The sequence below is a fragment of the Ovis canadensis genome, chromosome 3 (genome assembly GCF_042477335.2).
Source record: "Ovis canadensis isolate MfBH-ARS-UI-01 breed Bighorn chromosome 3, ARS-UI_OviCan_v2, whole genome shotgun sequence".
NCBI classification, from domain to species: Eukaryota; Metazoa; Chordata; class Mammalia; order Artiodactyla; family Bovidae; genus Ovis; species Ovis canadensis.
This window is the reverse complement of record NC_091247.1, coordinates 169,545,410-169,571,467: the sequence shown is the minus strand read 5'-3', so window position 1 is coordinate 169,571,467 and position 26,058 is coordinate 169,545,410. Positions and strand designations below refer to the sequence as shown.

Genomic DNA, 26,058 nt, shown 5'->3' with positions numbered 1-26,058 from the left:
AAAAATGTACATCTTTAAAATATATACACACATGATGCACCAAATATAAGCAGCCAATTATGACAACTAAATCCAATATTTTATCCAATGTGGATACTAGGCAAAAGAGAACAAAAAATTATAATATTGGGTTAGTGCAAAATGGAAATGTGGGTAACGAATTAGGTAAAATTATTTTATCAGTGTTAAATTTACTGAACAGTACTATGACTTTGCAAGTAAATATCTCAATTCTTTGGACTCACACAGTAAATTGTCTAGGGATACAGAAGTAAACGGCGATGATGAAAATATTTTTCCTTCAAATATATTATGAAAAAATTGTTATGAAGAGAAAAAGCAAAAGTATTAGGCACTCAGTCATGTCCACCTCTTTGTAACCCCATGGACTGTAGGCCACCAGACTCTTCTGTCCATGGGATTCTTCAGGCAAGAATACTGGAGTGGATTGCCATTCCCTTCTCCAGGGGATCTTCCTGACCCAGGGATTGAACCTGGGTCTCCGGCATTGCAGGCAGATTCTTTACCATCTGAGCCATCAGGGAAGAGAATTATGAAGAAAATTAGACAGCAAATAGCAAAGTAAATGGGGAAAATATTAACAATGAGTACACTTGGATATTCACATATTCTTGACATAATTGCTAATTTTGCAAGTTTTCTGTAAATTTAAAATTATTTCCATATAAGAATTTAAAGAAAAGCCCTCATACCACCTTACTGCCTATCTATCGCTCCGTACTTTTCTTTCCTCCATTTAACAGCAAATTTCCTCCAAAGAATTTTCAGTCTGTTTTCATCTCTTTGCTGACTACTTGCTCTTTTTTTCTCACAGGAAGTACTTGGATTGTTTTTATAAATTAATGTCTCCTACTCCTCTATTAGATTGTATATTCTGGTAAGAACACAAGATGAGATCTGCTCTCTTAAATTTTTAAGTATTGCTGACTACAGACACTACATTTAACAGCACAGCTCTAGATCATATTCATGTTGCATAACTGAAACTATATCTGTTAAATAGTGACCCTTCCTTTCACTATTCTTTCTACATCAATCTCGCCTTCACAGTCCTATACCATCAAATATTCTTTTATCAAAAGAAACAGTCACTTTCTTGATATCAAATGCAATAACCACTCATTAATCTTCACTTATTTCAAACTCAATTACTCTTAAACAGGTTCTCAAAAACTCTTTTTACTCCTAGCTTCTTTATTACCACACCCTTGAAATCCTTAGCTCAGTGCTCCCTCCTTCTCCGTGGAGTGGATTGCCATTTCCTTCTCCAGGGGATCTTCCCAACCCAGGGATTGAACCTGGGTCTCCTGCATTGCAGGCAGACACTTTAACCTCTGAGCCACCAGGGGAGCCACCACTTCCCTTATACAAATTATCAAAAAATAAAGGACCATACTGCCCTCTTGCGTTTATATTACATACTGTCCCAAGGTGACCTTACTAATCACATTATTTCAGTGACATCTAATTCTTATTGATGCTCAGGTGATGATAATGATGATGGTGATGCAATAGATAGAATATATATATGAATTCCTTTTGTATGTCAAATGCCTCCTTTAACATTCACAAAATGAAATTCTTCAGTTTCCCACCCATTTTCCTCCCCTTGATCTCAGTTTTAGCAACACTGTCAACCAGATACTCAATTTAAGAAATATATTTGGCTCCCTATTTTCCATCTTCCTCACACCAGTACATCAGCAAATACTGTATTTTCTACATTAAATTAAATCTATAATCCAACAACAGCTTACCAGCACCAACACACGGAGCAAAATCCCCATCCTCTCTGTCAACTGATCTTCAGTGTACCCTTTCATCCCCTCTCTAAACATTTTCCTTTGTGGAAGCTGGAGAGACATTTTTAAAAGGTAGATTAGTCTATGTCTCTCCCTATTAAAATGCAGCAGTACCTTCTTATTACTCATGAGCCATCGCTTCCTAACCGCCATCGCTTCCTAATGATCTCCAATCATTGTCTCTCTGACTACTCCCTAATCATCTGGTTTTCTCTCTGATCCTCAAGGAAGCCCTGCTCTGAGCCATTGCACACACTGAGCCATCTTTCTAGATTATTCTTCTTCTGTCTGCATGCTCCTGGATGCCTCTTGTCACTGTGGGCTTGGCTCAGAGGTCACCTATTTCTAGGTCCTCCCCTGATCATCAGATTTAGTGAGGCCCCTCATCATTTAGTTACTAAAATTTGCCCCAGCTGTTTTTCATCTTCTTCCTAATAATCAACAAATTCTGAAATTATCTGTCTTCCCCTCACTTGACACCAACTATAAGTTCCACTTGGGAAAGGAACTCAAATACCTGGCACGCTCCCCTATACCCATCTCTGAGGACAGTGTCAGACATAGAGATTTGCATGACAACTTTTGCTGAAATACCGACTTTTATACTTTTACAAAGAGAATCATTTAAACAGACATTATAATGTAAGCAAAGACATTACAACAGAAACTCTGAGAACATTTTTAGGAGCTACTTGGAAAAGGAAAGCATTTCATGAGATGCTTTTTGCCAGTATCTATTAAATAATATTTTATAATGATAATAATGATGAACATTAAGTAATGTTTTCATATTCATGCTAATGAGGAGAAAAAATAATCAAGTGTTCTGGATTTATCCTCCCTGCCATAACTTCCAAGCAGATAATTGATGTTTCTTTTCTTTATTTTCTAATTGGCGTACAGTTGATTTACAACATCATATTAGTTTCAGGTACACAGCAAAGTGATTCAGTTATGAATATATATACATTTCTTTTTTATACTCTTTTTATTATCATTTATTAACAACATTATTATGAATATATTATGCTAAATATATTGATATAAAGAAAATATGCAATTTAAATTCACTTTTCTTATTTTATTCCAGTTTTTGTAAGTACTACTAGAAAGCTTTAAATTCCAAACTTGGCTCCATTTTACTCCTATTGACTAGAGTTGTTAGAAATTCCAAATCCTTTCTATTAGATGATTTTTTAAAACCTCACAGGAACTGATTACATTGTTTCCTAATTAGCTTTTCCACTTTTAATCATTCCCACGAACATCCCTGAAGGGTAAGTTCCTTGCACCAAGGATATGAAGCTATCCTTTCTCCTTGTGAAGTGTTTAGATCCCACCAGGTGGAGTCCCCCAGCATAGCACCAAGTTTGCCAAATCATGAAAAATAAAACAAGGAGACATTAACCTGGGTTTCTGAGACAGATGACATGCAAAGAGGTGGTGGTGTTGCTGCCGTTCAGTCACTAAGGTGTGTCTGACTCTTTGCGACCCCATCAACTGTAGCCTGCCAGGCTCCTCTGTCCACAGGATTCCTCAGGCAAGAATACTGCAGTGGGTTGCCATGCCCTCCTCCAGGGGATCTTCCCAACACAGGGATCCAACCCATGTCTCTGACATCTCTTGCATTGGCAGGCAGGTTCTTTACTGGAAACCCATATACATATATATATATATATGTATATATACATCTGAAATAACCAAAAGAATTATTTCTTCAGAAAACATTTAAAAAATTATCATATGATCCTGAAATTCCACTCCTCAACATATACCCAGAGAAGACCATAATTTGAAAAGACACATGTTCCCTGATGTTCAGAGCATGACTATTTACAACAGCTAAGACAAGGCATCCCACTCCAGTACTCTTGCCTGGAAAATCCATGGACAGAGGAGCCTGGTAGGCTGCAGTCTATGGGGTCACTAAGAGTCAGACACGACTGAGTGACTTCAATTTCACTTTTTACTTTCATGCATTGGAAATGACAACCCGCTCCAGTGTTCTTGCCTGGAGAATCCCAGGGACGGGGGAGCCTGGTGGGCTGCCGTCTATGGGGTCACACAGAGTTGGACACAACTGAAGTGACTTAGCAGCAAGACAAAGGAAGCATCCCAAGTGTCCATCTACAGACAATTGGTCTAAGAAGACATATATATATATAGGAAATGGAATATAACTCAGCCATTAAAAAAAGAATGAAATACTGCTATTTGCAGCAACATGGGTGGACCTAGAGATTATTATACTAAGTGAAGTAAGCCAGACAGAGAAAGACAAATTTCAAGTAATATCACTTACATGTGGACTCTAGAAAAAAATAATAATAATACAAATGAGCTTATATACAAAACAGAAATAGAAGATCCTTAGCAGTTCCTGAACCTATGATATGGCTCTATATTCTCTCATCATCTTCTCTGAAGATGAGGAAACATCACCAGGTGTGGGCTGGTGGCAATCTGAGGCCAGCAGGGACTGAGAATGGGCTGCCTGATGGCAGCAGGTGGAGAGTTGTGTGGCAGGAAAGCAAACAAAATAGCAGGCAGGGATATGGGGAGCAGGGGGATTCTCCAGAGCTACCTTTAGGACTTCTACGGGAGGCATTTGTGCACTGAGGGGATGACTGAGTAATCATTTGCATGAGTTATTTCATGATAGGAGTCCTAATAAGGAAAACAGAACAAGCCACCGCACACCAGAAGAGTTCAGGAAAGGTCAAAAGGAGATACCATGTGTCCTGCCACCTCCCAGAATCCTCCTTGCTGGAATACATCTTGGCTAAACAATGCATGTGCCACCAGGAAGCACTCTGAGCCAGAATGATTGGCCAAAGACAACCCAGAAACTAATCCCACCTCCATAAAACTTGAGACCACAAGCCACATGGAAGAGCAGTTCTCCTGGGTTCCTTTCCCCTCTTGCTCTCCACCTGAGCATCCCTTCCCAATAAAGTCCCTTGCTTTGCTAGTGCCTGTGTCTCCTCAGACAATTTATTTCCGAGTGTTAGACAAGAGCCCGTATTTAGGCCCTGAAAATGATCCCCCTTCCTGCAACACTTCTCTTTGCCCATTCCCTCACTCCCTAATTAGTAACTTCTCAAGTCTCCTCTTTGGAGCTCAGTGAAGCTCTAGATCAATGCCTTTTTCTACAAACAAGAAACATGGAACACAGAAAGGCTTTGACCCTGGAGTGCCCCCTTGGGGTCCTGCTTGTCACCTCTTCTCTGCTCCTCTTCAATCCCAAAGTGAACAAGGGTGAGAAGAGAAAGGAAATAAAGTTTTGGATAGAGAGTTTAATCATTAACTTGACAAGGGAACTCAGTTTTAGGGGGACACAGTCTCAGATCTCACTTGAGTCTGTCATTGAGTTGTAATCAGACAATAAGTTGGGTTGGAATGACAAGAGGCCTGCAGTGGACTGTTTATCTAAAATGGCATCTTCATTCAGGTGTCTGACACAGCAGCTGAGAGGCCTGGAAGAGATGGGCTGCCCGGGCATCTTTTTATGGTCTTTCCATTAAGCTAGCTTAGGTTTTCTCACTGCTTGGCAAGATTAAGGTTTTCAGACTTTTCATTTGGCACCTGGATCCCCCCTAGGGAGGGTGTTCCCAAAAAAGAAGGTAGAAGTTGCAAAGCTTCTTATCTCTTAAGTCATACAACTTCACTTCTACCACACTCTCATGATCAAAAACATAGACCCAGGCAGGTTAAAGGGGAGAAGTAAATTACATCTCATGATGAGGAAATGAGATTGAAGAATATGAAACAACCATTAACCCACCACAGCCATGACTCTGAAAAGACCTCTAAAGGCCAAAAGTAGCTGCATACATTCAGCTCACCCTTCAACAGTTTTGCCCTTTGCAAATTCCTGGACTTTCAGATCCTTACTGTTTCACCACCATCTGATGCTTTAACCCAATGATTTTTGCTTGGTATCTGGCTTTTTTAAGTGTTCTTACACAAGTTACTAGAGGAGGAGGGAATATACCCATAAACTCTAAAGACTATGTAGTTACAATTTTTATGTATTGCCAAGGGGGTGGCCAGTTGTTTCTATCTTCATTTTAGTACATTCAGATAGGAAGAGATATTAAAATATTATGTTATACAAATTAACATATTATTTATTGTGAAGCAACATTGACAGGCTTAAAGTTAAAATTAAGGCTGCTTACATAAGACTCTTGAGAGTCCCTTGGACTGCAAGCAGATCCAACCAGTCCATTCTGAAGGAGATCAACCCTGGGATTTCTTTGGAAGGAATGATGCTAAAGCTGAAGCTCCAGTACTTTGGCCACCTCATGCGAAGAGCTGACTCATTGGAAAAGACTCTGATGCTGGGAGGGATTGTGGGCAGGAGGAGAAGGGGATGCCCGAGGATGAGATGGCTGGATGGCATCACGGACTCAATGGACGTGAGTCTGAGTGAACTCCGGAAGATGGTGATGGACAGGGAGGCCTGGCGTGCTGCGATTCATAGGGTTGCAAAGAGTCGGACATGACTGAGCGACTGAACTAAATAAATAAATAAATAACATTTCCTGAAAATTGACGTACTTCTCTTAAAAAATAAAGGCACTTCAAAGCAGAGTTTATTGCAAAGAGGAAAAAGCAGTGATATGCCCAGAATAGGTTCCACATGCAAAACTAATGAATTTGAGAATGCTAAGTGGAATTGTTAAATTGCAGATTGGGCAGATATGAAAAGGGTTAGCAGTTTCAGAGGATTAGAAAAATGCTCATCTACATAATGTTAGTCCCTTCAGGATTCTTTCTTAGATGTTCTCAATTTTCTTTAATGCTTGCCCAAATATGTCACTCTAATGGCACAAATTGCCACCCACATACCAATGACAGATATGTTACTTTAGAGTTTCCAGTGCACTGTTCTGCTACTTTTTTGAATAAAATATTAACCTTTCAAGAATGTCATGGAAAGATCGCTTCACTTGTTTATTCCTCAGGGTATAAATGAAAGGGTTCAACATAGGGGCAATAGATGTAGTCAGCAGAGAAACTCCCTTAATTAAGGGCCACTTCATCCTTAGCTGAAGGTTTCACATACATAAAAATGCAACTGCCATAGGTGATGGAAACCACAATCATGTGGGAAGAACATGTGGAAAAGGCTTTTTTCCTTTCCTGAGCAGAGGGTAATCTTAGAACTGTCCTAATAATGTATATGTAGGACAGAACTATGCACACAAGGGTTGCTATAAAGGTCAACACAGCACAGAATATAACCAGCTGCTCTATGAACCATGTATCGGAACATGCATTCTTCAGTATTGGAGAAGCATCACAGAAAAAAATGGTCAATAAAAGAGTCACAGAATTCCAGGTGGACACTCAGGCCAAGGGGTGGAAGGATAATCAAGAAGCCAGATACCCAACAAGAGAGAATGAGGCTCCTGCAGACTCTGCTGTTCATGATGGTCATGTAGTGAAGGGGTTTGCAGATGGCCACATAGCGGTCATAAGACATCACAGTCAAGAGGAAAAATTCTGTAGCTGCAAAAAGGACAATAAAAAAGATTTGGCTGAAGCAGGCATTGATGGTGATAATTTTGTCCCCACATGATATGATGTAGAGGTATGTGGGCACACAGGCCGTTGTGAATGAGATTTCTAAGAAAGAGAAATTTTGAAGAAAAAAATACATAGCTGTTTTTAAATGAGGATCCACAAAGATGAGAGAAATTATGGTCAGATTCCCAATTACACTTAACATATATGTGACCAACAAAAAGACAAAAATCAAAATCTCTAGTTGTGTGTCATTTGTCAAACCCATTATGATGAATGCTGTTATTGCTGAATGGTTTCTCATCACTGACTTGGTAGTATTGTCTGATCTTCACATCAAAGTCACAGAAATTGGATCTGAAGAACAATTTCAAAATAAGATAGGATCAAATGATGCCTTTAAATGACAATTAAATCAGTCACATACATTTCTTTCTATAACTTGATGATCCATCTTTCGTGAAATGACGCCCTCAAAAGCCACTGAATGTACCACAGGGAAGATAGAAGCATTTTTCTGGAGTCCAGTTCCAGCAGCCAGGGATTCAACTTGAAGAGATGAACAGTGTCAGCGAACGAGACAGCCTCTCAGTTTTCTTGGACTGCCTATTTATTTCAAGTTTAAAATTCTCTTTTATACTTTTACAAAAACATTAGGTCAGAGGTTTGACATTTTCAGATTCCCCTCTCCCAGATTTATTATCTCCATAAATCATTGTTGCTCTTCAAACAGAGTTCCTGTTTCAGTGATTCTCTCAGAATCAGACTTATCATCTATTATCTACCTCCTCTAATGTGTCCTATAGTTAACTTGTGATTACATTGTAACTCATGCTACATTCCTCAGTTTACTACTTATCTTCCTAAATCCTGTTTGCCCCTAACATCCTGAGCTCACTATCTCTTAACAAGGCTTCTAGCTATAGTGTCTCTAAAAATTCCTAACTTCTATAAGCGATAGTAAAATATGCTAACTTTACAACATTCCTTAAATCTTTAACTTCTAACTATTTTAATTATTTCTAAGCCCTAAATTCAGTAAACTTCTTTGCCATAAACATTTTCCTCACAAATAGGCTTCAGATAGCAATCCCTCCCATGGCCTCCTATGTGCTCATCCTGGAACACTCTTTTGTAAAATCCTTGAACAAATGTCAGTGATTAACTTTATGAATAATTTTCTGAGCAATGCTGCAGAAGGCTTTGTGCCTTCTCATGCTCCTCTCAAGAACAATAAACACCTTAATATTCCTTTTCAGTCAACTCAGCTGAGGAGAGGAAAAACAAGTCAGAATTACAAGGCCTAACTCCTTCATCCTGGGTCTGTGCCTGCAGAATGAGGGGAGGGGGCCTGGGACCGCGCCTCCATTTTGTCAGTAATGCCTAACACGGCTCCCAACAGCATTTTGTGTAGGTTCAATCATATTTCTGTCCTCTACTGCGTGAGAAACCTTGGGAAGGTCATTGAACTGCTCTGTGCTCCCACTTTCTTCCTTAATAAGATGGCTTTAATGATAATACTACATCATAGTGTTATTCTGAGAGTTAAATAAGCTATACCATATAACATCCTTATAATAGTAACTAAGAGATAATAATCTCTGTATAAATGTTATTTTCTGATGCCAATCTCTCATAATCTCAAAAAAAAATTTTTTTAACACACATTTAGTTTCTTAGGTAGCATCTCTCCCTCTCTCATTATTTTCTTCCTCATCTCTAGATTAATTTCATCAGCATACAAACTCTCTCTGGCATTCCACATATTTTAAATGTTTCCCATCGGGGAGTAACATCTCTATCGTTTTAATGTTTTAATTTTAATGTTTCCTATAGCTTTCATATACTTTTGACATTTAGAAACACATTAATGTGAATATCCAAAAATAAAAGCGATTTTTATCAAGAAAGATGAGTGGGAGGACTTAAAACTGAAAGCAATTTGAAAAAAAATCAACCCCTTTTTACCTCAAAAGACATATAACCATACAATGACAAAGAGAAAAGAAGACCTAATCCCCTTCTCCTGCCTTCGCTCTTTCCCAGCATCAGGGTCTTTTCTAATGAGTCAGTTCTTCTCTTCAGGTGGCCAAAGTGTCAGAGTTTCAGCTTCAACATCAGTCCTTCCAATGAATATTCAGGACTGATTTCCTTTAGGATTGACTGATTTGATCTCCTTGCCATCCAAGGGACTCTCAAGAGTCTTCTTCAACACCACAGTTCAAAAGCATCAGTTCTTCGATGCTCAGCTCTCTTCATGGTCCAACACTCATATCCATACACGACTACTGGAAAAACCATAGCTTTGACTAGACGGACCTTTCTCAGCAAAGTAGTGTTTCTGCTTTTTAATATGCTATCTAAGTTGGTCATAACTTTTCTTCCAAGGAGCAAGTATGTCTTAATTTCATGGCTGCAGTCACCATCTACAATGATTTTAGAGCCCAAGAAAATAAAGTCTGTCACTGTTTCCATTGTTTCCCCATCTATTTGCCATGAAGTGATGGGACTGGATGCCATGATCTTAGTTTTTTGAATGTTAGGTTTTAAGTCAGCTTTTTCACTCTCCTCTTGGATTTTCATCAAGAGGCTCTTGTATGCTTATATCTGGGAATATTTTTATACTGTAGTATAGTATATGTGTATATTCTTCCATATATTTCTTCAGACAACTAAAATGGCTAAGAAAGATACCACAGTTTTCACTGAGCTCACCTACAGTCCATATTTGTGTCTCATTAAAATGAATCAGGACTCCCTAAAAATCTGGCCAACTAGGGCTAAGTGGAAGAGGTAAAAAGTGAACATGTAACATCTTGTTATGCCAGAAGATAAGGAAATCCTTAGATAATAAATGGGAGCTTGTCTCAAGGCCTACAGAAGTCAGCTTAAAGATGTCTAATTGACAAAATGGGAGACCTTTTGAGCATCATGATTATTAAATACAACAATGAATTATAACCCACTGAAAACTTGGAATGCATGAGTCTATACAAATAAATAATCAATGGATCAATTAAAAGTCAATGAAAAGGAAAAGCTCTTGCTTATAGTAGAATGCCAAGGACAAGCTGGTAGATGAGAAAGAGGGCTGGCACTGGAAATCAGTCTTTTGCAATCACTAAAGATGAAAGCATTACTACGAACAAAGCTAGTGGAGGTGATGGAATTCCAGTTGAACTATTTCAAATCCTGAAAGATGATTCTGCCAAAGTGCTGCACTCGATATGCCAGCACATTTGGAAAACTCAGCAGTGGCCACAGGACTGGAAAAGGTCAGTTTTCATTCAGAAAGGTAATGCCAAAGAATGCTCAAACTACCGCACAATTGCACCCATCTCACACACTAGTAAAGTAATGCTCAAAATTCTCCAAGCCAGGCTTCAGCAATACATGAATGGTGAACTTCCAGATATTCAAGCTGGTTTTAGAAAAGGCAGAGGAACCAAGGATCAAATTGACAACATCTGCTGGATCATGGAAAAAGCAAGAGGGTTCCAGCAAAACATCTATTTCTGCTTTATTGACTATGCCAAAGCCTTTGACTGTGTGGATCACAATAAACTGTGGAAAATTCTGAAAGAGATGGGAATACCAGACCACCTGACTTGCCTATTGAGAAACCTGTATGCAGATCAGGAAGCAACAGTTAGAACTGGACATGGAACAACAGACTGGTTCCAAATAGGAAATGGAGTACATCAAGGCTGTATATTGTCACCCTGCTTATTTAACTTATATAGAGTACATCATGAGAAACGCTGGGCTGGAAGAAGCACAAGCTGGAATCAAGATTGCTGGGAGAAATATCAATCACCTCAGATATGCAGATGACACCACCCTTATGGCAGAAAGTGAAGAGGAACTAAGAAGCCTCTTGAGGAAAGTGAAAGAGGAGAGTGAAAAGGTTGGCTTAAGTTCAACATTCAGAAAACGAAGATCATGGCATCCGGTCCCATCATTTCATGGGAAATAGATGGGAAAACAATGGAAACAGTGTCAGACTTTATTTTTCTGGGCTCCAAAATCACTGCAGATGGTGATTGCAGCCATGAAATTAAAAGACGCTTACTCCTTGGAAGGAAAGTTATGACCAACCTAGATAGCATATTCAAAAGCAGAGACATTACCTTGCCAACAAAGGTCTGTCTAGTCAAGGCTATGGTTTTTCCAGTAGTCATGTATGAATATGAGAGTTGGACTGTGAAGAAAGCTGAGTGCCAAAGAATTGATGCTTTTGAACTGTGGTGTTGGAGAAGACTCTTGAGATTCCCTTGGACTACAAGGAGATCCAACCAGTCCATCCTAAAGGAGACCAGTCCTGAGTGTTCATTGGAAGGACTGATGCTGAAGCTGAAACTCCAATACTTTGGCCACCTCATGCAAAGAGCTGACTCATTGGAAAAGACTCTGATGCTGGGAGGGATTGAGGGCAGGAGGAGAAGGGGATGACAGAGGATGAGATGGCTGGATGGCATCACTGACTCAATGGACATGAGTCTGAGTGAACTCCGGGTGTTGGTGATGGACAGGGAGGCCTGGCATGCTGCAGTTCATGGGGTCACAAAGAGTCGGACATGACTGAGTGGCTGAACTGAACTGAACTAAAAGATGGAACAGGCAAACAAAAAACACCAAGAATGCAAAATCAAGGGGTGTTTTTTGTTGAGAAACAGAATACTTGCATGGTCTTAAGGTATATTCTCAAAGACATTTATTAGCCAAGGAAACTGGAATGACTATATAATAGATAAATGGAATTATGATCAGACCTAGTGATCAGACTTGTCTCTGTGAGAATAATATAATATCTGTTTCATACTCTGGCCAAGTATAAATAACCTGAGCTTAACTATGATGGACCATCAGAGAAAATCAAACAGGAAATTCTATTGGAAAAAGAAGATGAAGAGAGACTGAATTCTGCAAAAAATGCCTATCTTAAAAAAAAAACATATACATATATGGTGTTCCAAATAAAAGAGAATAATGAATCATGACAAATAAATGCAATATTTTATCCAATTTGGATACTTGGTAAAAGGAAGGAGAAAATTACATTACTGTGTCAGTGACAAATGGAAATGTGGATAATGAATTAGATAAAATTATTTTATCAGTGTTAAAGTTACTGAACAATACTGTAGTTTTCCAAGTAAATATCTCAATTCTTTGGACATACACAATGAATTGCTAAGGATCACTTTAGTTCAGTCGCTCAGATGTGTCCAACTCTTTGCGACCCCATGGACTGTAGCACACCGGGCATCCCTCTCTATCACCACTTTTGGAGCGTGCTGAAATTCATGTCCAGTTGGTGATGCCATCAAACCATCTCATCCTCTGTCATCCCCTTCTCCTCCTGCCTTCAATCTTTCCCAGCATCAAGGTCTTTTCCAATGAGTCAGTTCTTTGCATCAGGTGGCTGAAGTATTGGAGCTTCAGCTTCAACATCAGTCCTTCCAGTGAACACTCAGGACTGGTCTCCTTTAGGATGGACTGGTTGGATCTCCTTGTAGTCCAAGGGAATCTCAAGAGTCTTCTCCAACACCACAGTTCAAAAGCATCAATTCTTCAGCCCTCTGCTTTCTTTATGGTTCAACTCTCACATCCACACATGACTACTCTGTCTAGGGATACAGCAGAAAAATTCATCAGAAGGACTGATGCTGAACCTGAAGCTCCAATACTTTGGCCACCTGATATAAAGAGCTGACTCATTAGAAAAGACCCTGGTGCTGGGAAAGATTGAAGGCAGGAGGAGAAGGGGACGACAGAAGATGAGATGGTTGGATGGCATCACGCACTCAATGGACATGAGTTTGAGCAAGCTTCAGGAGATGGTGAAGGACAGGGAAACCTGGCGTGCTGCAGTCCATGGGGTCGCGAAGAGTCAGACACAACTGAGCTACTGAACAACAGCAACAAAGTACACTTAACATGAGATTTGCTCTCTTAAACTTTTAAGTGTACCGTGTCTCTAAGTGTCTCAGATAGTAAAGCATCCACCTGCAGTGCAAGAGATCTGGGTTTGATCCTTGGGTAGGGAAGATCCCCAGAGAAGGGAATGGCAACCCACTCCAGTATTCTTGCCTGGAGAATTCCGTGGACAGAGGAGTCTGGTAAGCTATAGTCCATGGGGTCACAAAGAGTCTGACACAACTGAGCAACTAACACACTTTCCCAACATGTGGTATTAGGGCTTCCCTGATGGCTCATACAGTGAAGAATCTGCCTGCAGTGTGAGAGACTTGGCTTCTATCCCTACATTGGAAGATCTCCTGAAGAAGGGAATGGTTACCCATTCCAGTATTCTTGCCATGGAAAATCCCATGGACAGAGGAGCCTGCCAAGCCACAGCCCATGGGGTTGCAAAGAATCAGACACGACTGTTCATGGAACACTTTCACCTTCACTTTCTTGCTCATTATAGGCACTATATTGCACACAGATCTCTAGATTATATTCTTTTTGCATATCTGAAACCATACTCATCAAATAGTGACTCTCCATTTCATTAGTCTTTCTGCATCAGTCTTGCCTCCACCATACTGTACCATCAAATAGACTTTTATCAAAGGAATCAGTCACAAGGCTGGATACTACACAACTGTTAGAGGGAGGCATAGGCAGAACTCTCTGTGACATAAAGTGCAGCAAGACCTTTTTTGATCCACCTTCTAGAGTAATGAAAATAAAAACAAAAGTGAACAAATAAGACCTAATAATACTTAAAAATTTTTGCACAGCAAAAGAATCCATAAACTAGTTGAAAAGACAATCCCAAAGTGGGAGAAAATATTTGAAAATGAAGCAACTGGCAAGAGATTAATCTCCAAAATATATAATCAGTTCATGGGAGGTCAATATCCAAAAAATATTACCCAATCAAAAAATGAGAAGAAGCCCTAAATAATACATTAGTCCCTGTACCTGGGACTCTGCCAAGTTAATGATGCATAAGTGAAAACTACCCATATTTTCAAGCTAATGAAAGTTCATCACTCTAAAAATAATCTGAGAAATTAGTGGTTTTCTTAGCGAAATATCAAAGACAAATTTTGAAACTAGTATAAATTTTATTTCCTTTTCTACGGTAAAACATACAGAGCAAAATGTTTATATAAGTAAAACATAAATATCTTCTCTGTCAGTTACAAATGGAAAGTTACTCAACTAATAAAATACTCAGTTCTTACCTTTGGCATTCTTCATTGTTTTGTCTGGAAGCTGTACCTCTAACGACAGAAGTGAACCTCCATTTTAAAAAATACATTCCAGTAGGAGTCTCTAAATGCATTACTAGCCCCTTGCTGTTAGAAACACATACACACTCATTGCTAATATATATTAGCTTCTAAAATACAACATAGACTATCTTATTTTTAAATTAAGAAACATTTCTCTGCACACTAAGGAACTGAAGGAAAGATAAAAAATTCAAAACAAAGAGAAATTGAGATGCTTTCAAGCAAACAGATTTTTACATTAAAGACCTCCTTTATAACCTCCATCTGCAACAGATTCCCAGGGGAAAAAAGGGGTGGAGGTGAAGGTCCTTGAAAGACCTGATTCAAAAGTCTCTAATATATCTAATACAATTCATTTTGTCAAAAGAATCTCAATCCAGCACCAATGGGATTAATGTCCTTCGAGAGAATAAGATGCAATAATAACAAATTCGGTCCAAACATAGAAACTAAGATACTATGTATAAATCAGAATCTATTCTTTATTATTTGTTAATAGTAATGATAAACATATTTCTTCCTTTTTAGTTAAAAAGAGATGTAAACTACAATTTTATACTTCACTATGATATTGCTGTTCAGTTCAGTTCAGTTCAGTCTCTCAGTTGTGTCCAACTCTTTGCGACCCCATGAATCGCAGCACGCCAGGCCTCCCTGTCCATCACCAACTCCCAGAGTTCACTCAAACTCACGTCCATCGAGTCGGTGATGCCATCCAGCCATCTCATCCTCTGTCGTCCCCTTCTCCCCCTGCCCCCAATCCCTCCCAGCATCAGAATCTTTTTCCAGTGAGTCAACTCTTCGCATGAGGTGGCCAAAGTACTGGAGTTTCAGCTTCAGCATCATTCTTTCCAAAGAAATCCCAGGGCTGATCTCCTTCAAAATGGACTGGTTGGATCTCCTTGCAGTCCAAGGGACTCAAGAGTCTTCTCCAACACCACGGTTCAAAAGCATCAATTCTTCAGCGCTCTGTCTTCTTCACAGTCCAACTCTCACATCCATACATGACCACAGGAAAAACCATAGCCTTGACTACACAGACCTTAGTCAATATTTGCTGTAGGTTCTGATTTAAATCTTAAATCTTCCCACCTCATCTTAATATCTTCTGCTTCTGTTAGGTCCAGACCATTTCTGTTCTTTATTGAGCCCATCTTTGCATGAAATGTTCCCTTGGTATCTCTAATTTTCTTGAAGAGATCTCTAGTCTTTCCCATTCTGTTGTTTTCCTCTATTTCTTTGCATTGATAGCTGAGGAAGACTTTCTTATCTCTCCTTGCTATTCTTTGGAATTCTACATTCAGATGCATATGTCTTTCTTTTTCTCTTTTGCTTTTCACTTCTCTTCTTTTCACAGCTATTTGTAAGGCCTCCCCAGACAGCCATTTTGCTTTTTTGCATTTCTTTTCCTTGGGGATGGTCTTGATCCCTGTCTCCTGTACAATGTCATGAACCTCCATCCATAGTTCATCAGGCACTCTATCTATCAGGTCTAGTACCTTAAATCTATTTCTCACTTCCACTGTATAATCATACGGGATTTGATTTAGGTCATACCTGAATGGTCTAGTGGTTTTCCCTACTTTCTTCCATTTAAGTCTGAATTTGGCAATAAGGAGTTCATGATCTGAGCCACAGTCAGCTCCCGGTCTTGTTTTTGCTGACTATATAGAGCTTTTCCATCTTTGGCTGCAAAGAATGTAATCAATCTGATTTCAGTGTTGACCATCTGGTGATGGCCATGTGTAGAGTCTTCTCTTGTGTTGTTGGAAGAGGGTGTTTGCTATGACCAATGCGTTCTCTTGGCAAAAGTCTATTAGCCTTTGTCCTGCTTTATTCCGTATTCCAAGGCCAAATTTGCCTGTTACCCCAAGTGTTTCTTGACTTCCTACTTTTGCATCCCAGTCCCCTATAATGAAAAGGACATCTTCTTTGGGTGTTAGTTCTAAAAGGTCTTGTAGGTCTTCATAGAACTGTTCAACTTCAGCTTCTTCAGCATTACTGGTTGGAGCATAGACTTGGATTACTGTGATATTGAATGGTTTGCCTTGGAAACGAACAGAGATCATTCTGTTGTTTTTGAGATTGTATCCAAGTACTGCATTTCTGACTCTTTTGTTGACCATGATGACTACTCCATTTCTTCTAAGGGATTCCTGCCTACAGTAGTAGATATAATGGTCATCTGAGTTAAATTCACCCATTCCAGTCCATTTTAGTTCACTGATTCCTAGAATGTCGACGTTCACTCTTGCCATCTCCTGTTTGACTACTTCCAATTTGCCTTGATTCATGGACCTAACATTCCAGGTTCCTATGCAATATTGCTCTTTACAGCATTGGACCTTGCTTCTATCACCAGTCACATCCACAACTGGGTATTGTTTTTGCTTTGGCTCCATTCCTTCATTCTTTCTGGAGTTATTTCTCCACTGATCTCCAGTAGCAATTTGGGCACCTGCCAACCTGGGGAGTTCCTCTTTCAGTATCGTATCATTTTGCCTTTTCATACTGTTCATGGGGTTCTCAAGGCAAGAATGACTTCAGTGAAAGGCTTTTAAAGGCCGCATAGGGGTGAGGGCTGAAGTTCATGGACTTTCTTCTGACTATTTTTGGTGAGGTAACATGCTAATATTTCAGAATCTTGATCCTCAAACTCCTAGTTCCAGCCAGTCTGGGGTCCTCACACTTGTGCTCAGCAAGTAGATATGATCCCCCCTGAGAGGGATGAGGGGACGGACTTAGTTGCTGCAGAACAACTCAAAGATATATGTCACATTGTCATGTATATCACTGGAAGAGGAACCAAGATGGTTTTGTTGCTGCTTTTTTCAGTTGCTCAGTCGTGTCCAACTCTTTGCAACCCCATGAACTGCAGCACACCAGGCTTTCCTACCCTTCATCTCTCCTGGAGTTTGCTCAAACTCATGTCCATTGAGTCAGTGATGCCATCCAACCATCTCATCCTCTGTCATCCCCTTCTCCTCCTGCCTTCAATCTCTCCCAGCATCAGGGTCTTTTCAAATGAGTCAGCTCTTTGCATCAGGTGACCAAAGTATTGGAGTTTCAGCTTCAACATCAGTCCTTTCAATGAATATTCAGGGTTGATTTCCTTTAGGAATGACTAGTTTGGTCTCCTTGCAGTCCAAGGGACTCTCAAGAGTCTTCTTCAGCACCACAGTTCAAAAGCATCAGTTCTTCTGCGCTCAGCTTTCTTTTTGGTCCAACTCTCACATCCATACATGACTACTGGAAAAACCTTAATTTGAATAGACAGATCTTTGTCAGCAAAGTGATGTCTCTGCTTTTTAATACACTTTTTAGGTTTGTCATAATTCTAAGGAGCAAGTGCCCTTAAATTTCATGTCTGCACTCACTGTCTACAGTGATTTTAGAGCCCAAGAAGATTAAGTCTGTCACCATTTCCACTTTTTCCCCATCTATTTGCCATAAAGTGATGGGACCAGATACCATGATATTAGTTTTTTGAATACTGATATAAGTTGAATAAGCAAAGTAACAATATACAGCCTTGACATATTCTTTCCCAATTTTGAACCAGTCTGCTGTTCCAGTACAGATCTAACTGTTGCTTCTTGACCTGCATACAGATTTCTCAAGAGGCATATGAGGCAGCCTGGTATTCCCATCTCTTGAAGAACTTTCCACAGTTTGTTGTGATCCACACAAAGGCTTTAACGTAGTCAATAAAGTTGTAGATGTTTTTCTGGAATTCTATTGCTTTTTCTATAATCTAACGCATGTTGGCAATTTGATCTCTGGTTCCACCTTGAACATTTGGAAATTCTCAGTTCATGTACTGTTGAACCTTGCTTGGAGAATTTTGAGCACTATTTTGCTAGCATGTCAGATGAGTACATTGTGCAGTAGTTTGAACATTCTTTGGCATTGCCTTTCTTTGGGATTGGAATGAAAACTGACATTTTCCAGTCCTGTGGCCACTGCTGAGTCTTCCAATTTTGCTAGCATATTGAGTGCAGCACTTTAACAGCATCATCTTTTAGGATTTGAAATAGCTAACTGAAATTCTATCACCTCCACTAGCTTTGTTCGTGGTGATGCTTCCTAAGGCCCACTTGACTTTACACTCCAAGATATCTGGCTCTAGGTGAGTGATCACACCATCATGGTTATCTGGGTCATGAAGATCTTTTTTGTATTAAGATCTTCTATGTATTCTTGCCTCCTCTTCTTAATATCTTCTGCTTCTGTTGGATCCATACCATTTCTGTCTTGCTTCATTTTGTACTCTAAAGCCAAACTTGCCTGTTACTCCAGGTTTCTCTTGGCTTCCTACTTTTGCATTCCAGTCCCCTATGATGAAAAGGACAACTTTTTTTAGTGTTAGTTCTAGAAGGTCTTGTAACTGTTTTAAATTCACTTTTTTTCAAGTCTATTCTTTAGTTGGGATTACTCCTATTGGGTCAGGAGTTGGCCACTTTTGAGCTATACTTTGATGCATCATGCTGCTGCTGCTGCCGCTAGTCGCTTCAGTCATGTCCGACTCTGTGCGACCCCAGAGACAGCAGCCCACCAAGCTCCCTCTTCCCTGGGATTCTCCAGGCAAGAACACTGGAGTGGGTTGCCATTTCCTTCTCCAATGCATGAAAGTGGAAAGTGAAAGTGAAAGTGAAGTTGCTCAGTCATGTCCAACTCTTAGTGACCCCATGGACTACAGCCTACCAGGCTCCTCCATCCATGGGGTTTTCCAGGCAAGAGGACAGGAGTAGGTTGCCATTGCTTTCTCCTTGATGCGTCATGGTCCACAACTTTAAGCACGGGAATTTTATAATTTAATTTTTCAGTACAGGTGTTTTGGAATAAGGAGAATTTATTGATGCATCATAGATTCTTATTCCAAAACACCTGTACTGAAAAGTTAAATTCTAAAATTCCTGTTCTTGAAGTTGTGGTCCATGATAAAATGCAAATACATGAAGGATGGTGATAATGCCATAGGTGCATAATCTCTCCACATCCCTCCTCCAGTGAACTAAGCATTTACACTTTAGAGATCAAGTTAGATTTCTACCAGAAAATTGTCATTCATTTCTCGTGACTTCCTCTATTCTTCCCTTATTTTCCATTTCTGTTCTCAGGAAAGAAGCCTTTAATATATGATTATTTTAATATAACTGGAAAACCATGGGATTAAAGTTTAAATAACTGAAGGATATGAAGACACACTTTGTTTTCCCCCATTCATGGCAACAGAATGTGATACATGTTTTAGTAATGCCCAGGGTATAAGTGTATGGACCTTGGAACAGCTTGTCTGAGATCAAGTCATAGCTCTCTCATCTACTATTTGAGTGACCTTGGGCAAGTCATTTAATTTCTCTGTACTCCCTGTTTCTTGATGTGTAAAGTAACACCTCCCTTGTGGTCCAGTGGTTAAGAATCTGCCTGGCAATGCAGGGGACAGGGTTCCATCCATGGTCTGGGAAGATCCACTTGCCACCAGGCAACTAAGCTCCTGCAGCACAATTACTGACCCCATGTGCTCTAGAGCCTCTGCTCCACAACAGAAATAGCCATGACAAATAGAAGCCCACACACCACAACTAAGAGTAGCCCTCACTGCAACTAGAGAAAGATTGAATGCAAACGAAGACGGTGCAACAAAAATTAATTAATTAACTCAACTAATTTTTAAAGTAGAGTCAACAGAAATGACTACATCATAGGGATACTGTGAGGTTGCCTTTAGTCGCTAAGTCGTGTCCAACTCATGCAACACCATGGGCAGTCTCCTCTGTCCATGGGATTTCCCAGGCAAGAATACTGGAGTGGATTGCCATTTTCTTCTCCAGGTAATCTTCCCAACCCAGGAATCAAACTCGGATCCCTGCATGGCAGGAATATTCTTTACCAACTGAGCTACGAGGGAATCCCTACTGTAAGGTTAAATGAGATAAACTATGCAACAATAGCACTTAGCACATAATTAGGCTTCCCTGGTGGTTCAGAGGGTAAGGAATTTGTCTGCAATGTAGAGAATCCTAGTTCAATCCCTGGGTTCAAAGACTCCCTGGAGAAGGAAGTGGAAACCTACTCCAGTATCCTCATCTGGGGAATCCCACGGACAGAGGAGTCTGGCAAGCTACAGTCCACGGGGTCACAAAGAGTCAGACATGACTGACTGACTATTAATTTAACTTTTTTCACATAATATATATACTTGTATAATTAATAGTTTAATATAACTAATATAATTTTATAATATTATAATTATAATTGTAATTTTCATATAATTAATATTATACATATATTTGACTTTTTTTAATTTCTGAATCTCTCTCATCTCAAGAAGGCACATTGCTCTACAAGAAGCATCTCTCGCTCTCTCACACACACACACCCTCTCTGCATCATCAGTTTCTTCCACTTTTCTAGAATTATTTCATGAGCATAAAAACATTTTCTGGTATTCTCCTATTTTTAAAAAAAAGAGTAAAAGTATTATTAAGGAGTGCCACTTCCATCAATATACACTTTATATAGTTTTGACTTTAAGAAACATGTAAATCTACATATTTAAAAATAAAATATCATATCTGCCAAGCAGATAATTTACCCTCTTTTTATTAATATCATTTCTATTTTTACTCAGCTTTTCTTTCAATGTAATATTAAGGCCAATGCCCAAGTATTACATGGCCACTCAGGGTCTGGGAAATAGCCATACTAAATAGTTGTTCTTGAAATAACCTAATTAGTTATATTGGTCTATTCAGCTATTTATCTTCATTTAATGTTCCAGGCCTCCACTACTCAGAGTAGCTACCAGTCATGTATGGCCATTGACCACCTGAGATGTGGTTAGTCCAAACTGAGTTGTGCCATAGCTGTAAAATGCACATCAGATTTTAAGACTTAGAAAAAAAATAGGTAAAATATACTACTTCTATTTTATATTGAATGCATTTTAAATTTTAATATTTTTGTTATATGGAGTTAAATAAAATACATTATAAAAATTAAGCTCACCTGTTTGTTTTTATATTCTTAATGGTACAACCATTTTTATTTTTTAATATAAATTTATTTATTTAAAAAAATTTATTTATTTTGATTGGAGGTTAATTACTTTAAAATATTGTATTGATTTTGCCATACATCAACATCAAAACACCAATACAGTATACTAATGCATATATATGGAATTTAGAAAGATGGTAACAATAACTCTGTATGCGAGACAGCAAAAGAGACACAGATGTATAGGACACAGATGCATAGTCTTTTGGACTCTACGGGAGAGCTAGAGGGTGGGATGATTTGGGAGAATGGCATTGAAACATGTATAATATCATATATGAAATGAATCGACAACCAGAAATTTTTAAATTACAAATGTGGCTCACATAAATTTTTGTTGCACTGTACTGTTTTAGGTTTTCAAATTTTTTCACATTGGGGAATTGTAAAAAAAAAAAAAGGAACTACTCATGAGACAAATTAATTTCTTTTCTAAACATCTTTCACTCTCTTTTCAATAAAACCCTCAACTATGTTTGAAGTGTATGCTCCCTGAGTCTGAGAAAATGAAGCTCTTTTTAGTCTTTGTAAGGTGAATAGTATCAACTCTCACCAAATACAGATTTGCTGGCATGCACTGCCAGGTATCATAACAGGAAAAAAGAACATTAACCTGGATTTATGAAGCAAATAGTGAAAATAGATGATACAAGCACTGGAAGAGGGAAGATATTTTTTAAAATGGAGTGTTTACCAGTGGTAACTGAGATAAATGATTTAAACATATAGACAGACACATTTAAACATATAGATAAATGGGAGAGAGACAGACAAGGAAAGAGAAGGAGAGGTAGAGAGAAAGAAAGTAGGAAGTTTTCCTCATGTGTCAATCAAATCATTGTACATGGGATTGCACCTACTCAATGAACCATAAATGAATCCTGCCCACATTTTCAATTGGGAAAAGGTCATGAATTCTATAGATAATCCCGGAAATAACTAGTTCTCTTATTAATGAATCAGAAACAAATACTGAAACTAGTAATTACTTTTTTTTTCTATATAAATAATCACAAGCATCTTCTCTATAAATTACCCATGGAAACATGCCTGGCTTGAAAACATCCCAGTACTTAACCTTGATATTCTTCATTGTTTCACCAGAAAACTATACCACAAATGACAAATTATATTTGTGAACTTCATGGTTTAACAAAAACATACTAGCAGGGTCATCTAAATGCATTCCTAGTCCATTACCCCCAGAACCTATCCTCACTGTATATACACATCTTTCTAAAATTATAAAGAAATACCATCCTATTTTAAAACTTGGATATATTTCTGTGCATTATAGTTAGCTGAAAGGATGCTAAAGTTCAAAGAGCAAGGAGGAGTTAAGAAGCCTCTCTTGTTCTGCAAAAATTGGTACTCTGATTTTCACTGGACAAACAGGTGACTCTTTTATTTCCTTCATCAGCAACAGGAGTGCATAAAACAACTAAATAAAAAGTCCTTAGAGGCCCTGACTCAATGCACTAGTGAATTCACTCAAGTGAATTTAAAATATAACTTACTCTGCCAAAAAAAATCCCAAGCTAAGCACCAATGAGGATAATTTCTGTAGAGAGAAAAGCATAATATAATAGTAACAAACTCAGTTCAAGAATAAAAATAAGAATTCCATGGAGAAAAGACAGTCTCTTCAATAAATGGTGTTGGGAAAACCAGACAGGTACATGTAGAAGAATGATATTGAAACACTCCCTAATACCCTGCACAAAAGTAAACTCAAAATGGATTAAAGACCTAAATGTAAGACCTGATACTGGCAGGCAGATTCTTTTGCCTTTGAGCCACCAGGGAAGCTCTTGATACCAGTAGATTGTCATAAGTAACATATGTGTATTGTAATACCCAAAGTAACCACTGAGAAAATTATACAAAATGATATGATCAAAAACCTTGAATTAGTCAAAATAGAATCTTAAAGTGTGTTCAGACAATCTACATAAGTGCAGAAAAAGACAAACAAGAAGCAAAGGAAATAAATAGAAACAAATAAAAGACAGATAAATCTGAATACATAATTATCTTAAATATAAATGGTTTAAATACATCACTTGAAAAGAAGAAATTGGCAGGTGGATTTATTCCTAAACATTACCCAAATACATAATGTTATTAGAAACTCAACAATATGCATAGATTGAAAGTAAAGGATAAAGAAAAATATATCATGAAAAAATCAAGAAAAAACTGACATGGCTATATTAATATTAGGTAAAGTAAAAGCAAATAAAATTGCAAATGGGAATTAAAGGGAAATTACATAATGATAAAAGCATCAATCCACCAGGAATCAATCCACCAATCCACCTTGCTTTATCTATTATTGCATTTATCACCATCTCTTATTTTATGGTCTTCCTGGTGGCTCAGATGGTAAAGAATCTGCCTGCAATGCAGAAGACCTGGGTTTGATCCCTGGGTTCGGATCCACTGGAGAAGGGAAAGGCTACCCACTCCAGTGTTCTGGCATGGGGAATTCCATAGACAGAGGAGCCTGGTGGGCTACAGTCCATGGGACTGCAAAGAGTCGGACATGACTGAGTGACTTTCACTTTCACTTATTTTATATTTACCTGTGGATTCATTTATTGTCCCTATGCTACATCTAGGCAGGGACTTCAGTGGCTTTGTTGATAGCTGCATGTTGTTGTTGTTTAGTAGCTAAGTCATGTCTGACTCTTTGCAGTCCCAAGGATTATAGCCTGCTAGGCTCCTCTGTCCATGGAATTTCCCAGGCGAGAATACTGAAGTGGGTTGTGATTTCCTTCTCCATGATAGCTGTATATCCAGTGCCTAAAATGTTAGTTGCACATGGTATTGAAGCTGCAGCTCCAATACTTTGGCCACCTGATGTGAAGAACTGACTCATGGAAAAGACCCTGATGCTGGGAAAGATTGAAGGTGGGAGGAGAAGGGGACAACAGAGGATGAAATGGTTGGATGGCATCATTGACTTGATGGACATGAGTTTGAGCAAGCTCAGGGAGTTGGTGATGGACAGGGAAGCCTGGCGTGCTTCAGTCCATGGGGTCACAAAAAGTCGGACACAGCTGAGCAACTGAACTAACTGACATGGTAAGTACTCAACAAATATTTGTTGAATGAATAAAAGGGTTAGCTTATTATCTATTGAGATCTGTTCTTTAAGATACAAGGCACTTTCTGGCTTACTTCACTCTGTATAATCAGCTCCAGTTTCATCCACCTCATTAGAACTGATTCAAATGTATAATATCATATAAGAAATGAATCGCCAGCCTAGGTTCGATGCAGGATACAGGATGCTTGGGGCTGGTGCACTGGGATGACCCAGAGGGATGGGATGGGGAGGGAGGTGGGAGGGGGGTTCAGGATTGGGAACACGTGTACACCCATGGCTGATTCATGTTGATGTATGACAAAGCCAATACAATATTTTAAAGTAATTAGCCTCCAATTAAAATAAATTTAAATTTAAAAAACAAATAAATAAAAAATAAAAATCAACAACAACCAAAAGATACAAGGCACTAATCACTTTAAGTTCAAGTGCTTTAAATGCTTAGTTACACTATGAACTAATCTGTAAAGTAATTAACCTCCAACTAAAATAAATAAATTTATATTTAAAAATTAAAATATTCCAACATCAAGTTAGAAATGACCAAATGTTTTGATTCTTCTTACAGCTTCTCATGTAAACAGAAACTTCTGACATTAAAATGCTTCCTGAAAAAAAGAGTTATCATTTCCAAAATAACTGTCTTCCATCAGTCACATTTACCTCAATCATTTCTTTATCACCCAATTTTGTACGTCTTAAACTTAAGAAAGAAGTATAGCCTTTCCAAACAATTCATTATGAAATAATTTCCTTCATGGATCACTTCCCAAGCAGATCTCCACCTCTTGCTCTCCTTGTCTTACTTTATGCTGATTGTTGTTCTCAAATCCCAAGCCTGCACAGTCTGCAGCCTAGACTGACACATCGATGAGCTAGAACCTGGCCCTCAGCTTAACTTCCTCTCCCTCTGCTTTCTAGCTAAGAATGAGTATCTAGGGAAGAGATTCCTTTCTTATTTTTTTTTAACTTTTTATTTTGTATTGGGGTATAGCTAATTAAACAATGTGGCAACAGTTTTAGGTGAACAGCAAAAGGGACTCAGCCATACATATACATGTATCCATTCTTCCCTAAACTCCCCTAGGAGATTCCCTCTAATCTAAGAGTAGTTGAAATCTGTCAGGTCCAATGAGTTTCCAGTGATAACTTTGGATTTCTTCTCTTTAAACATATTTGAAAGAAGCAAATGAACTGTTGCCAAATAGAGTTATGTAGTGATTTCCTCATCAGAGAAAAGAAAACAAGAAATATTCATGAGACCTGTGTGCGTGTGTTT

General features: G+C 38.7%; 1 pseudogene; it reads right to left on the bottom strand.

The window, feature by feature from the left end:
- Positions 1-6,721: 6,721 nt before the first annotated feature.
- LOC138438250 (olfactory receptor 6C2-like) lies at positions 6,722-7,659 on the bottom strand (annotated as a pseudogene).
- Between the last annotated feature and the right edge of the window lie 18,399 nt (positions 7,660-26,058).